Source organism: Mirounga angustirostris, unplaced genomic scaffold, assembly GCF_029215605.1.
Source record: "Mirounga angustirostris isolate CCGP_5_RB_7025 unplaced genomic scaffold, mMirAng1.0.hap1 SCAF_2, whole genome shotgun sequence".
Classification (NCBI taxonomy): domain Eukaryota; kingdom Metazoa; phylum Chordata; class Mammalia; order Carnivora; family Phocidae; genus Mirounga; species Mirounga angustirostris.
In genome coordinates this window covers 59,038,290-59,051,516 of record NW_026991710.1, presented here as the reverse complement: position 1 = coordinate 59,051,516, position 13,227 = coordinate 59,038,290, and the positions used below count along the sequence as shown (strand labels likewise).

At 38.7% G+C, this 13,227-nt stretch overlaps 1 protein-coding gene across 10 annotated transcripts in view; it reads right to left on the bottom strand.

Moving 5' to 3' along the window:
* The window catches only part of MTHFD2L (methylenetetrahydrofolate dehydrogenase (NADP+ dependent) 2 like), a 128,336-nt gene that overhangs the window by 38,085 nt on the left and 77,024 nt on the right, over positions 1-13,227 (bottom strand). The window contains exon 7 of one of the 10 annotated variants that reach the window (XR_010409424.1): positions 11,142-11,212. The exons of the other annotated variants lie outside the window; for them this stretch is intronic. The gene's annotated coding sequence lies outside the window, so the exon portion shown is untranslated. The remainder of the gene's footprint in view (positions 1-11,141; positions 11,213-13,227) is intronic. 10 annotated transcript variants of the gene reach the window in all.

Sequence of the window (13,227 nt, the reverse complement as noted above, 5' to 3'; positions counted from 1 at the left end):
AAGTCAGGACATTGGAAGAGGTGGTGAGAGCTTCAACTTGAGAGGTTCCCAGGGAGAGGCTGCTAGTCAATGTGCCTTGGGCTGTGTCTTGGAGAGTTGGCAAAAAACCCAGTATTGGTTTGGGATGTTCAAAAACAAAGGGATCTTTTCCTCATAGTCTGGGTGGAGATTGAGAAGGTGTCATGACCCCAAATAATTAAATGGATGTAAGGAGAGCCTAGGCAGATGCCTGAGACACTTTCTTAGAGTTTCCTGTCACAGAGTGATAAAGCCATTGGAGACAAACGGGCCAGTGCATGTGCAGACAGTTGGCCAAGGACCCGATGAGATGAAGGCTATCTCACTGGATGCCAGGTTAGGAACTTGTAACAGTGAGAACTAAATGCCCCACCATGCCTGGGTACTTACATGTACCCTCAGGGAAGATGGAAGGAGAGTCTAAATAGATGAAGGTTGAGTTTCTACTACTTTGAATTAACTTGTCAAAGATATTAATGAAAAAGTCAATAAAGATTGGCGGGGGGGAAGCTAACAGATGTTTAAGGATACAATGGTCCAGATTATTGGCCACCAAACAACTGAAATGTTTTTAGAACTATAACTACCAGAATCTCAAGCATAGATAACTGACTTTAATCCTTCATGTTTACAGTATGTTGAAAGGACAATTTAACAGTGTTTTGCTTCTTAAAAGAAAATAATAAAGCTTCCACATGAGCAAATTAGGTAAACTGCATTTCTTCTTCATCTGCCACACAAGACTAGAAATCTTGTCCAGATGTCTACTAGACAAGGACTGCTCTAGAAATCTTGTTGCTAGACAAATGTTGATAAAGAGAAGATTAAACTTGGCAGGTTGTATGCTTTATCAAATTACTATTTTACTAACCTATATAGTTAGGATTATCCGTGACAAAAATACTAGCCATGGCAAATTTTAAGTGCTTGTCTAGCCTCCTCTGTTCCTTGGTCAATATCTAAGCCTCCAGTTCAAATCTCAGGCTGTACAGTTAAAACCTGGGTAACCTTGGAGAAATGCCTATTTCAGTCTCAGTTTCTTTACCTATATATCTAGAATAATAACAACTTCGTAAACATGGCTAGAGAAATAAATGAAATGATGTATATAAAATGCTTAGCACATTCCCCGGCATCTAAATACCCAATACCTGCTCAGGATATGCCAGAGTCATTCACATATTACCCTGGAGAAAAAAATTGGAAGAAGAGAAAGATACTGTACCTGCACACATTATGTTATAATGTATTGATAGAGCAGGCAGTGAGTTAGACAGGGGCCAGAGGCAAGGACAGTGATAAACAGGTTACACACAAGAAGCACAACATCACACCTTAGAAGCCTGGCAGCACAACACCCTGACTTTGGGGCTTCCAAGACCCCAGGGCTAACAGATCAAGAGCCACAGGGGCAGAACACGTGCTCTCCTCTTTCACCTCCAGCGCAAGGCAACCACTAGACTCATTATAAGGCATTTGCTTTGCGGTTTTAGTGTCTTCCCCCACTATGGGGGAAGGCCGCCATGATGGTTACGGTACAAACCTTGTAGGATCAAAAACTCCCCTTCCCAACCAGTGGGAGGACGCCCCCAAGTGACTGGAAGCAGCTTTCCCAAGACGCAGGACCCTGCTCACATAAAAGGACAGGACTCCTATCCTAAATGAATCATCTATTTAGACTCTCCTTCCATCTTCCCTGAGGGTGCATGTAAGTACCCAGGCATGGTGGGGCATTTAGTTCTCACTCCTATAGCTATAGGAGTCCTGTCCTTTTATGTGAGCAGGGTCCTGCATCTTGGGAAACGTGTGTAACCTGTTTATCACCGTCCTTGCCTCTGGCCCCTGTCTAACTCACTGCCTGCTCCAGAAAGCTGCTTCCAGTCACTTGGGTCCTTGGCCAACTGTCTAGGGCGTCGCCACCTCTGGGCTGCCCACTCTCCCATCTTGAGCGTGAACTATTCTTAATAGACTGCTTTGTGCTCACTACTTTCCTTTTGGCTGTCTTTATGTGAGTGCAAATCCTCATGTAAATTGTGCGGAATCCAGGAACTGAAACCTCCATTCACACAACGCAGTTCTCTCCCACCAGTTAGAGTATTTTTCAAACTGTGAGTAGTGACCCACTAATGAGTCATGAAACAATCCAGTAGCAATCAGAATTTTTTTTTTAAAGGAATAGCACAGCAAGATGTAGCACAGCATAAATCAAAGAGCAACACACATAGTAAAAAAATCCTTCGCAAAAATTCGTCTTACTTTATGTATGTATATGTAAGTATACATTAAGTCAAGAAATGTATCATATATTGCAGTAAAGGCCCTAATTCTTTATCTCCATTCCCCCTGTATTCAAACTCCTTACCATGTGACTTTGCACTTCCTTTGTTTAAGAGATGGAGCTGATTTTCCATGTTTTGAATCTGAGCCTGAATGTGGGAATCAATCTGGCCAATAGAATGAGGCAGAAATGACAATATGCCAGTTCAAAACCTCCCCTCAAAAGGTCTTGCTTCTTCCCCCTTGCCCTTCGGCAGCCCCGCAATCACGATAAGGTCACATCGGGGCCTGTTTGCTGGTCCCAGGTTAAGGAGACGCACAGGGAAGAGCTACAGTGCCTCACTCAAGCCCAGAACGGAGTAGAGTCCCCAGCGGATTCACGGACACATAAGTAAGCCTGTCAACTTACAAATACACAAATGAATCAATCTGAGATCAGCTCAGCCTAGCCCTGTGGATCAATATCCCAGCAAACCAGACTTGTGAGTTATAATAATGACTGTTGTTTTAAGTCACACAGTTTTGGCATGGTTTGTGCTACTGCACAAAGTAAAACAAACAAATTGGTCATAACTACAATACTTGAAAGACACAGGTTAGAAATTGACATATATTCTCCCAATTATAATGGGCTCTGAATTTGTTTTCCAGTGGATCCCTAACATCTCCACATACGATAATTTGAAAGGTCTTTTATTACTCTTTCAAATCACTGTACATCAGAACTTCTCATTTATGTTATATAAAAATTACCTCCTTTTCATTTTTAGAAATTTAAAAAACATAGAGAAGTAACATAGAAAGATATATAAATAACAAGTAACACAGAAAGTAGGAAAAAAAAAAAGAAAATACCCCCATGCTGCCACCACTCAGAGTCAACAAGTATCAACACTTGGCATATTTACCACAAGTTTTTTTTCTAAGTTTATACTTTCTTGCCCTTTAAAATATTAGAACTGTAGGGATAGGTAAAGTATCCACTCAAACTTAATCCCCATTCCCATCCTCTTGCTAGACTGGTGTGTATTCTCCTAATCTTCTAGCCTTTTTCTTGTTCCTTTGTCTACATTTATGTGCTCATGCATATAAACTATACATAAAACATTGAGGGGTTTTTAGAACATGGGGAGGGAATAAGAGGCACATACTAGATGTAAGCTACTGGTAATATTCTACTTCTTGCGAAGGGGTAAGTACATTAGTATTCATGATTATATTATTATAATGACCATATATTTTGCAAACTTGTTAAACTGATTCATAAATTCTAGCAGTTGTTTTGTAGATTCTACCGGATTTTCAGATAATCATGTTGTCTGAAAATAAAGAGCATTTTACTTCTTCCTTCCCAACTTGGATACATTCTATCACTTTCCTTACCTGATTATACCATATAGAACATCCAGTACAATGTTAGATAGAAGTGCTCAGAAGACAGTCTTTGTCTTGTTCCTCCTCTTAGAGGGTGAAGTATGATGTTAGCTGTAAGGTTTTCATAAATGCTATTTATCAGGATGAGGGAGTCCCTTTCTCACTCTGCTGAGAGTTTTTGGTGGGATGAATGATGATGGACTTGGTCAAATGTGATTTCTGAGACTACTGAGATTTTTTTTTTTTAATTTTTATTATTTTTGTTTGGTTGGTTTTAGTTTGTTAAAATGCTGAATTACATGGGTTGATTTTCTAAAGTTAGACCAATCTTGCATTCCTTTGGTAAACTCCATTTGGTCATGATGCATTATCCTTTCAATATATTAAATTTGGGTAAGTTTCGGTCAGAATATTTGCATCTATATTCACAAGAGATAGCAGTTGATAGGTTTTTTTTTTTTTAAGATTTTATTTATTTACTTGAGAGAGAGAACATGAGTGGAGGGGGAGAGGATGGGGCAGAAGAAGAGGGAGAAGCAGACTCCCTGCAGAGCAGGGAGCCCAATGCGGGGCTCGATCCCAGGACCCTAAGATCATGACCTGAGCCAAAAACAGATGCTTAACCAACTGAGCCACCCAGGTGCCCCTACAGTTTTATACTCTTGTAACATCTTTGTCTAGTTTTGGTATCAGAGTAATGCCGGCCAATTGGGAAGTGTCCCTTCTTTTTCAATTTTCTGTAAGAGTTGGTGTAGAACTGGTTAACATTCCTTAACTGGCTAGCATTCCTTAAGTGCTAGGTAAAATTCACCAGTGAAGCCATTTGGACATCGAGATTTCTTTGTGGGAGGAACTTTACGTAACGTAATTCCTTTGATAGATAGAGGGCTATTTAGGTTCCAGATTCCTTCTTGCGTGAACTTTTGTACTTCGTGTCTTTCAAAAAATTCGTCCATTTCATCTAACTTGTTAAATTTATTGGCATAAATTTTTTCATCATACTCCTTTATTATCCTTTTAACATCTGTAGAATTTGTAATTATATTCACTCTCTCATTCTTGATATTGGTAATTTGTGTTTTCTTTTCTTTTTTTTTTTTTTTTTTCCAAATCAGTCTGGTTAGAAGTATGTCAAGTACATACCCTTTCTATGTATTCTACCCAAAGCCCTGTGAATCTTGAGTTTTTCTGGTCCGGATAGTAGAAACAGGCACTATTCCTGGCACTGTGTAGGTGCTGGGCACTGTTCTCTCTATTCCTTTCAGGTGGTTCTTTCTCTGCCATGGATAGTTTCCTTATATACGTGCACCCTGAGTACTCAAGAGTGCCCCCCTGCAATCTGAGTCTCTCTGTGCCACCTCTCCTCTTCCGTATTCTTGTCCTGTGAATTTCAGCCATTATGGTCTTCCCAGACTCGCAGCTCATTCTCCTCAGCTCAGAAAGTCCATCGTGCTTTGCTGGGGTCACCCCCATCCCACGGCACAGCTTTGAAACCCTCAAGCCAGTCAGATGGGACAATCAGCTCCAGGGTGCCTTCCCTCTGAGACCTGAGGTCTCCTCAAGCTCACTGGGCCCACCCACTATGCTGTCTTCTCATAAGACTTGCAGGGTCACTCGATTCCTGGCCAAGAAATAAAAGCAGAATCTTTACATTCCCCAGTGCTTTCGGATGGAAACTGGTAATACGATGAGGTGCAACTCTAAGAGGAGACATGGAAGAAGAGCCAAGCTGGGTCTACGAGGAATCGTACATGGATAGCACTCGTATTTGTAAGGTCCCTTGCTCCTACCACATCATGCTGTAACATCATGCCTACCTGAATAGACATGTTTTACTGGGAAAACGGTTCTCCTCCATTTCTATGCTTCTGCACTAGTAGGTTGGTTCAGTGGTAAATATGTGAGACCTCTTGTTTGCATAATAAATAAAATTAAAAATGTATTTATATATACTGGATATAATGAAAACATGATATAATGAAAACATTTTGTCCCAATATAATGCTTGTATTTTAACTTTAATGGGCACCTTGTTAATAGGTTTTAAAATTTTGATATGCTAGGGGCGCCTGGGTAGCTCAGTTGGTTGAGCTTCTGACTCTTGATTTCAGCTCAGGTCATGATCTCAGGGTTGTGAGACTGAGCCCAGCATAGGGCTCCACGCTCAGCATGGAGCCCACTAAGATTCTCTCTCTCCCTCTCCTGCTGCCCCTCCCCCTGTGCTCTGCTCATGCTCCCTCTAAAATAATAAATAAATTTGATGTGTTGAAGTGTGTCAAGTTTTTTGTTGATTTTTCACTTGTGTTTGTATCTCTGTGCTTTTATCTTTTCTAAGAAAGCTTTACCTGTTCTAAATTCAGGAAGATATTTTTCTGTTAAATTCTCCAATAATTTAAATTTTATTTTTACTTTATTCTCTTTATTCCATCTGTAATTAATTTTTATGTATGGTATGAGGTAGGAATCTAACTGGAATTTTTTTTTTCTTAAATGGAAAGTAAATTGTTCTAACCCTACATATTGAATTGTTATTTCCTTCAAGGTTTAATGACACCTTATTTTATACATACATATGTATATATTTCTGGGTTTTTAAATTTCCTCTTCCCTTTCTCTCCCTTTCTTCTCTTCCCACAAATCAGTTTGTATAAGACACAATTATTTATTATTTAAAGAATTAATAGAAATTATCTCAAAACCATTTATTACTTATATTTTTTAAATATGAAGAACCCCACCATTTCAATTTATTTTATATTTAATATCTTAATCAGATTTCCTACTTCTTGGGTTAGTTTTGGTCATTTTTCCCCCCTTAGGCTTAAAAACATTAACTAGGTTTTAAAATTTAGTGGCATAAATTTATCTATATAACTTTTTTTTGTAAAATGTTCCACAATCTCATGGTTACATGCAATTAAAATTTTTCTGATGTTACTTTTTGTGCCATCTCTTTATTTTTTCCCTCCCCCCCCAAATTTGTTCCTAATGACAACATATTTCCATGAAAATTTTGGTGTATTCTAGTACAGATTATCCATTTACTTTAGTCAGTCTTCCTCTATTAGTATCATACCCAGCTTTTAGGGTATGCTCTAATGGGTCAATTGATTGCTCTCTTGTTTCAACGGAATCTTAGGGAATAAATTGCTCTGCAGTCTCCATCAGTTAGATTTAAGCTTCTTTACAGGGATAGTCTTTGAGGCCAGTCTTTTGTTCCACTCCCAGGAGGTGTTTTCTTAGCTCTATTTTTCCTTGTTTCTCTCTGTTAAACATATAGCTGATCTGTGGCTTAGCACGTTGCTCTCAAGGACTACTAGCCCCCTCTTAGTTGTCTACCACCAAAATCTCCATTATTTTTAAAAGTGCCTTTAGGCTTGAACTTCCCTCCAATCTCTCCAAATAAAGTCATTTGCCTTAGAAAAGCTACATTGTTCTTACAGCCTGTCTGTACCCCTAGGTGACTTCTCCAGGCCTGAGGGTGGGGACCGTGGCCCATAGCTTTAATGAGTTTCAAAGAAGAGCTGAAGATTTGAACTGACGTGGTTTTCTTTGTCCCACACTATTACTCACCCTCCACAATCTTTCTTCACATAGGTTCTATAGTATTGCTGATTGAAAATTTTATTTCCAACTTATCAACCATGTTGAATTGAATTACTAATGTTATTTTATACAGTCTGCACTCAGGCAGACATATATTTTTGGGGGAGAGCTCACCTTTACATCTTGCCTTCTACACTACTGTTTTAGGGACTCATTCTAAAGGAGATAAACTTTCTGAGTCCTTATGTATCTGGAAATGTCTTCATTTCACCATCACTTCTAAGTGATAGTTTGGCTAGGAATTAACTTCTAAATTAAAATTTTTTTCCCTGGGTGCCTGGGTGGCTCAGTTGGTTAAGCGACTGCCTTCGGCTCAGGTCATGATCCTGGAGTCCCAGGATCGAGTCCCGCATTGGGCTCCCTGCTCAGCGGGGAGTCTGCTTCTCCCTCTGACCCTCCTCCCTCTCATGTGCTCTCTCTCTCAAATAAATAAATAAATAAATAATCTTTAAAAAAAAAACACATTAGAATTCAGAAGTTATTTATTTTTTTAATCAGTCTTCACTCTGACCCTTGTTCATTTGCAGATACTTTCTTTTACCATTATAAATCTTAGGATTGTTAATGTTCTGAACTTTTAATATTATGTGTCTAAATATAATTATTTTGCTTTAATATTTCTCATCACAGTGAATTTTTTCAAACTCATCTCTCTTTAGTGTCATAAAATTGTCAGTGATCCTCCTTTAAGGTGCTCTCTACATTATGCCTACTATCCTCTCCTGGAGGAGTTTAAATTATTGTCCATATCCCAAGCCATATTTTCTAGCTCTTTATATCTTTGTGTTGAATTCTGAGATAAGTTCATTTTATCACTCCAATGGGTTTATTTTTCTGCTGTGTTCACTGCTATTCAGTGTGTTTTTAAAGTTTTATTTTTTAATTTCAATAACTATATTTTTATTGCCAATGTTTCTAATTACTTTTCATAATTATCTGTTCTTGTGGTATAACCCCATATGCTTGTCTTTAAACTTTCATTCTTCTCTCATGGCTGTAATCTCTTATCTTGCTAATGGCATCAAAAGTGCTTACTTTGAGTCCTTTTTTGATTGTACTAGTATGTCTATTTTCTTCACTGTCAGCTTTTTTTCCCCTTTTTTTCTCACTGTCAGCTTTTCTGTTTACCAAGCTTGTTGTTTGTCCTTTATTGTCTTTGTGAAGTGCCTATGTAATCATTTTCCACAGGGTATCTCCTCTGAGGGCGTCCTGATCTCTTACAGCAAATTTGTGGTGGCCTCTGCATGGGCTGGGAGTCTGGCTCCCCTGCAAGCCTGGCACTAAGGGCTACACTCCTCACAGTTCCATTTCCAGACTTGCTCCTGCTAAGGCTCAGCTCCAGACTCCCATAACTGTACAAGCTGTGCTGCAGGAGCCTCAAGCTAAATGGCAGGAGATACTGCTGTCCTTGGCTCAGCCAGGACTAGAAAGCAGGTAGCATCTTTCCCAGCACCCACTTTTATACAAGTTGTACAGATGTGGCCCTGAGCTACATACACAACTTGTGTGGGCATAAAGATGCCAGCACCTTTTTCCAAGCATTCACCTGGGTCCCAACCCTTTCCTGCCTATGGATTAACTTCACAGCTCAGACTGTTCTGAACTTTGTTTCCCTGAAGCTTTTTTTTTTAAGGAAATATCCTTACTCCCATCTACAGAGATCTCTCTTTCTTGTTTTCTAGAACAACTATGTTTATTAATTTTAAAAAATGTTTTGCTCTGATGTCTGAATTTGTAGCAGATCGGACAGGGTATGTTTCAGCATGTGTACAATTCACCATTATTGACCAGAAAATCATACAAATATTTTCTTTATATAAAATGTTATTTTTATCAGTAATATAATATATACAGCATATATGATACGCAATATATATCATAAAATATGCAGAAATATCATTTTCCCATACATAGAGAAATAGAAAAATCCTACCTAATGGGGTAATAGGTTTTAAAGTCTGTGAAAATTGCTCTTGAAGGTACCATGCTGGAGAATAATCTCCTGCCTCTCAGTGAATCCAACATGGCTGGTTTCCTCTCCATTACTTGATCAGATCAACTTCTCTGGTTAATACCAGAGGTGGTAGCTGGCTCAGTTTAGCGGTCATGCTGAATGAAAAATAGATCCTATCTTTCATCTCCAGACTCACACACACTGCAGCATGATGTGTGAGTTCCAAGAGACATATAGGAACTGAGACTGTCTGAAGGTAGAGCATATTCATATTTCTATTTTATGTTCACTCTTGCGCATACCTAATTAAATAGAATGTCAAGTAACGTAGCCTGCATTATTTAAAATACTCTTTCTCACTCTTGTTTTTTACTTACTGTTGCTTTAAAAATTTATCTAGGTTAAGTGCAAATACTATGCAATTCACATTACCATATGCTGTGCTTTATTAATGATCTCATGTATTTCAAAGGAAATATTTGAGCATTTACCATGGGATGTCAATGGCCATGGTTTCAACCCTTAGAGCAGAGCATGAGTTGTGGTAATTGAGCAGCTTAGGAATTTAAGCACTTCCCGCAAATATCTGACTTATACTGAGGAAAGTGCTTTCTCACACAAGCAGCATCTAAACAATTCTCTCTCTTTTTTTTTTTTAAGATTTTATTTATTTATTTGACACAGAGAGAGAGACAGTGAGAACAGGAACACAAACAGGGGGAGTGGGAGAGAGAGAAGCAGGCTCCCCACCGAGCAGGGAGCCCGATGTGGGGCTTGATCCCAGGACCCTGGGGTCATGACCTGAGCCGAAGGCAGGCGCTTAACAACTGAGCCACCCAGGTGCCCCGCACCTAAACTATTCTTTTTTTTTTAAGATTTTATTTATTTATTTGACAGAGAGAGAGATAGCGAGAGCAGGAACACAAGCAGGGGGAGTGGGAGTGGGAGAAGCAGGCTTCCTGCCGAGCAGTGAGCCCGATGTGGGACTCGATCCCAGGACCCTGGGATCATGACCTGAGCCGAAGGCAGACGCTTAACGACTGAGCCACCCAGGCGCCCTATTCTTAATCAACCAAAATCAAAGCCAAGCACACAACCTACAATAAAAAACCTACAGAAAGTTCTAAACAGCAAGGGCACTGAATTAAAGTCAGGAATTCTTAGTTCTAGGACTAGGTACACAACAACTAGGAGTATGATTCAAGATAAATCATACGACTATTTCGACATCACATGTAAAGTAAAAGTTATGGGTATCTATTCCCTAAGAACACTTCAAGTATAAATATTTCATAAAATATTCACTAACTTTTCCCAACACATAATAGGCTTATCCATCTGTCCATTCATCTGCTTAACAGGCACTTATTGATGGCCTATTATGCATTATGCTCTGTCTGGGTATTGATAGTGCAAAAATTAAGAAAAATACATGGTCTGTTTTTCAGAGTTCATGATCAAACAAGAGAGTCAGACAACTATAACAGAATATGGCACTGTGATGTAGAAATGTATAGGATGAGGAGGGGAATCAATCAGGGAGGGCACACCTAACCCGGCTTGTGGTGGTGAAGGCTTGTTTTCTAGAGGACTGTGATGATTCTTAGATGCCTTGAAATGTGTAAGGTAAAAGGGTAAGAAAAGCTGTTCTAAACACAGGAACCCAACTCTACAAAGAAATATGGACTTCCAATTAACTTCATAGGTTTAAGGAAACTGAAAAGAGTTTGAGATTGTTAGTCCAGGACGCATATTGAGTGCAACAGCTGGAGATGGAGCAGGAGTCTGAATACAACCACCAAATGATAGATACTTTATTTCCCACTGTGCACCTAGGAGAAGAGAAAGGCTGATTCTCATTCAATTGATCACATTACAGTTCAGATACATCCTGAATTTACAAGAGACTTACTCCTCCGTTGAAAAAATCAGGAATAAGAGCACCTGGGTGGCTCAGCTGTGTTCCCTCTCTCGCTTCTCTCTCTGTCAAATAAATAAATAAAATCTTAAAAAAAAAAAAAGAAAGAAAAAATCAGAAATAGCTTAGTTTTACATGACATTCAATTCTTGGAAAAAATTAAGGCTGGGTGTATGCAATGATCTGGAGGGACGGGCATGACAGAAGTCCCTGTGGGGAGGACTGAGGAGTCTCTGAGGGAAAACTCCTCCCCCTGGTCTGCACATTAGAATCATCTGGGGAGCTTTGAATACTCTCACTGATTAGATTGCATCCCAGATCAACTAAGTCAGAATTTCTGTGGGTGGGACATTAGGCATCAGCACTTTGAAGTGCCTCAGTTGATTCAAATGTGTAGCCAAGGTTGAGATCCTGCTCTAATGAAAGAAGTCAGGTGTATGTAACGAGCTTACACCAGCATAGTATTTATTGTTAGGGGGGAGAGAGTCTTTGTAGATATTAGTGTTCTTAACTCAGATTGGGCTCTACATTCTCCCATGGAGTCCATTCAGGGTCACTGGAGAGGGAGAAGTCACAAATAAACAATGGCAAGGGCTCTTTCCTTAAAAATTCTAAAGCATGCTTTGTGCCCCTCTAAGAAGAGAATACCATGTAATGTATGGGGATTAACATAACAATAAAAAAATTAAAAAAAAAAAAAGAGAGAATACCACGAAGGGGCATTCTTTCCCATTCTGCAATAGAACTTCATGCAGTTCTGTTGAGGGCTCCAGGACATCTAGGATGGGGTATGTAGTTAAGTGACGGTGTCCAGCCATGGTGGCGGCTGTCCTTGGCAGGAAATATGGAAACTGATACCCATATGAATATGTTGTGGGGAGAGTGTGCTGGGGAACACCATGTGAAGACTGACTGGATGTGTTAGGTAGTATAAAAACCCATGAGAGACCCAAAAATAATAGACTAAGTGTGAGGCATAATTAAAAAGAATTCCACATGGAATCTCTAAAGCTTTCTCACTGCAGGGAAAATACCCACATAGGAAATATTTTCATTATTTCAATAGCTATTTGCTGAATAGCCACTATGTGCCAGGTACTATATAGTAGGTGAAGGAGATAAGGTAATGGACAAGACAGACAACAATCTCTTTCCTAACAGAACCTACATTTTCATAGAGAAGATAGCTAGTAAAAAAATAGATACATAATACAATGTCTGATAATGATAATTTTTCAGAAAGAAAAATAAAAGGCTGCTATTTTTAGATAGGCCTTTCTAAACATATGCCATTTGAATAGAGACATGAATGAAAAAGAGTTACTATGCAAATGAGTGGTTTAAGAAACGTTTTAGTTTCAAGACTACTTTACATTCTTAAAAATTAGTGAAGACCCAAAAGAGCTTTGCTTATGCAACTTATATCCATTGATTTTACCATATAAGCAATTAAAACTGATAGATTGTTTAAATATCTATTTAATTCTTTGGGGAAAAAAATAAAAAACCTATTACATGTTAAAATTAAAAAATACAATTTAATTAAAATACCTATATATTCCAAAACAAAACAAAAAAATTCGTGAGAAGAGAGGCACTGTTTTACAATTTTGATAATCTTTTAATGTTCGGCTTACTAGGAAGACAGCTGGATTCTCAAATCTGCTTCTGTATCCAGCATCACACACATATGTAGTTGGAAAAGGAAGAAGTGTTCTACTAGCCTTCTAAAAAAATGGGGTTATGTTTCTCTGAATCTACACCAAAACTTGACAAGCAATAATTTCTCAAAGATTAGTTGCAATGTGGAATTCGAAGCCATTTCAATGACCTTTCCATATTCTGTAATATTGTATTGGTCTATCTTGCATTTTGAACAGATTTGGTGACATCATGCATTGCTTATTTGGAAAACATCTCTTCATTGAGTTATGCAGATGTTCCAAATGCTATCACCTGTCATTATACAATAAAAAAAAAATCATATCTGTTAATATTACCATTGATCTCATGGGAAAAGCTGTTTGACTGAAATCAAACTGTAGCCTAACCCAGAGGGCCTGTACATGTCTACCATAAC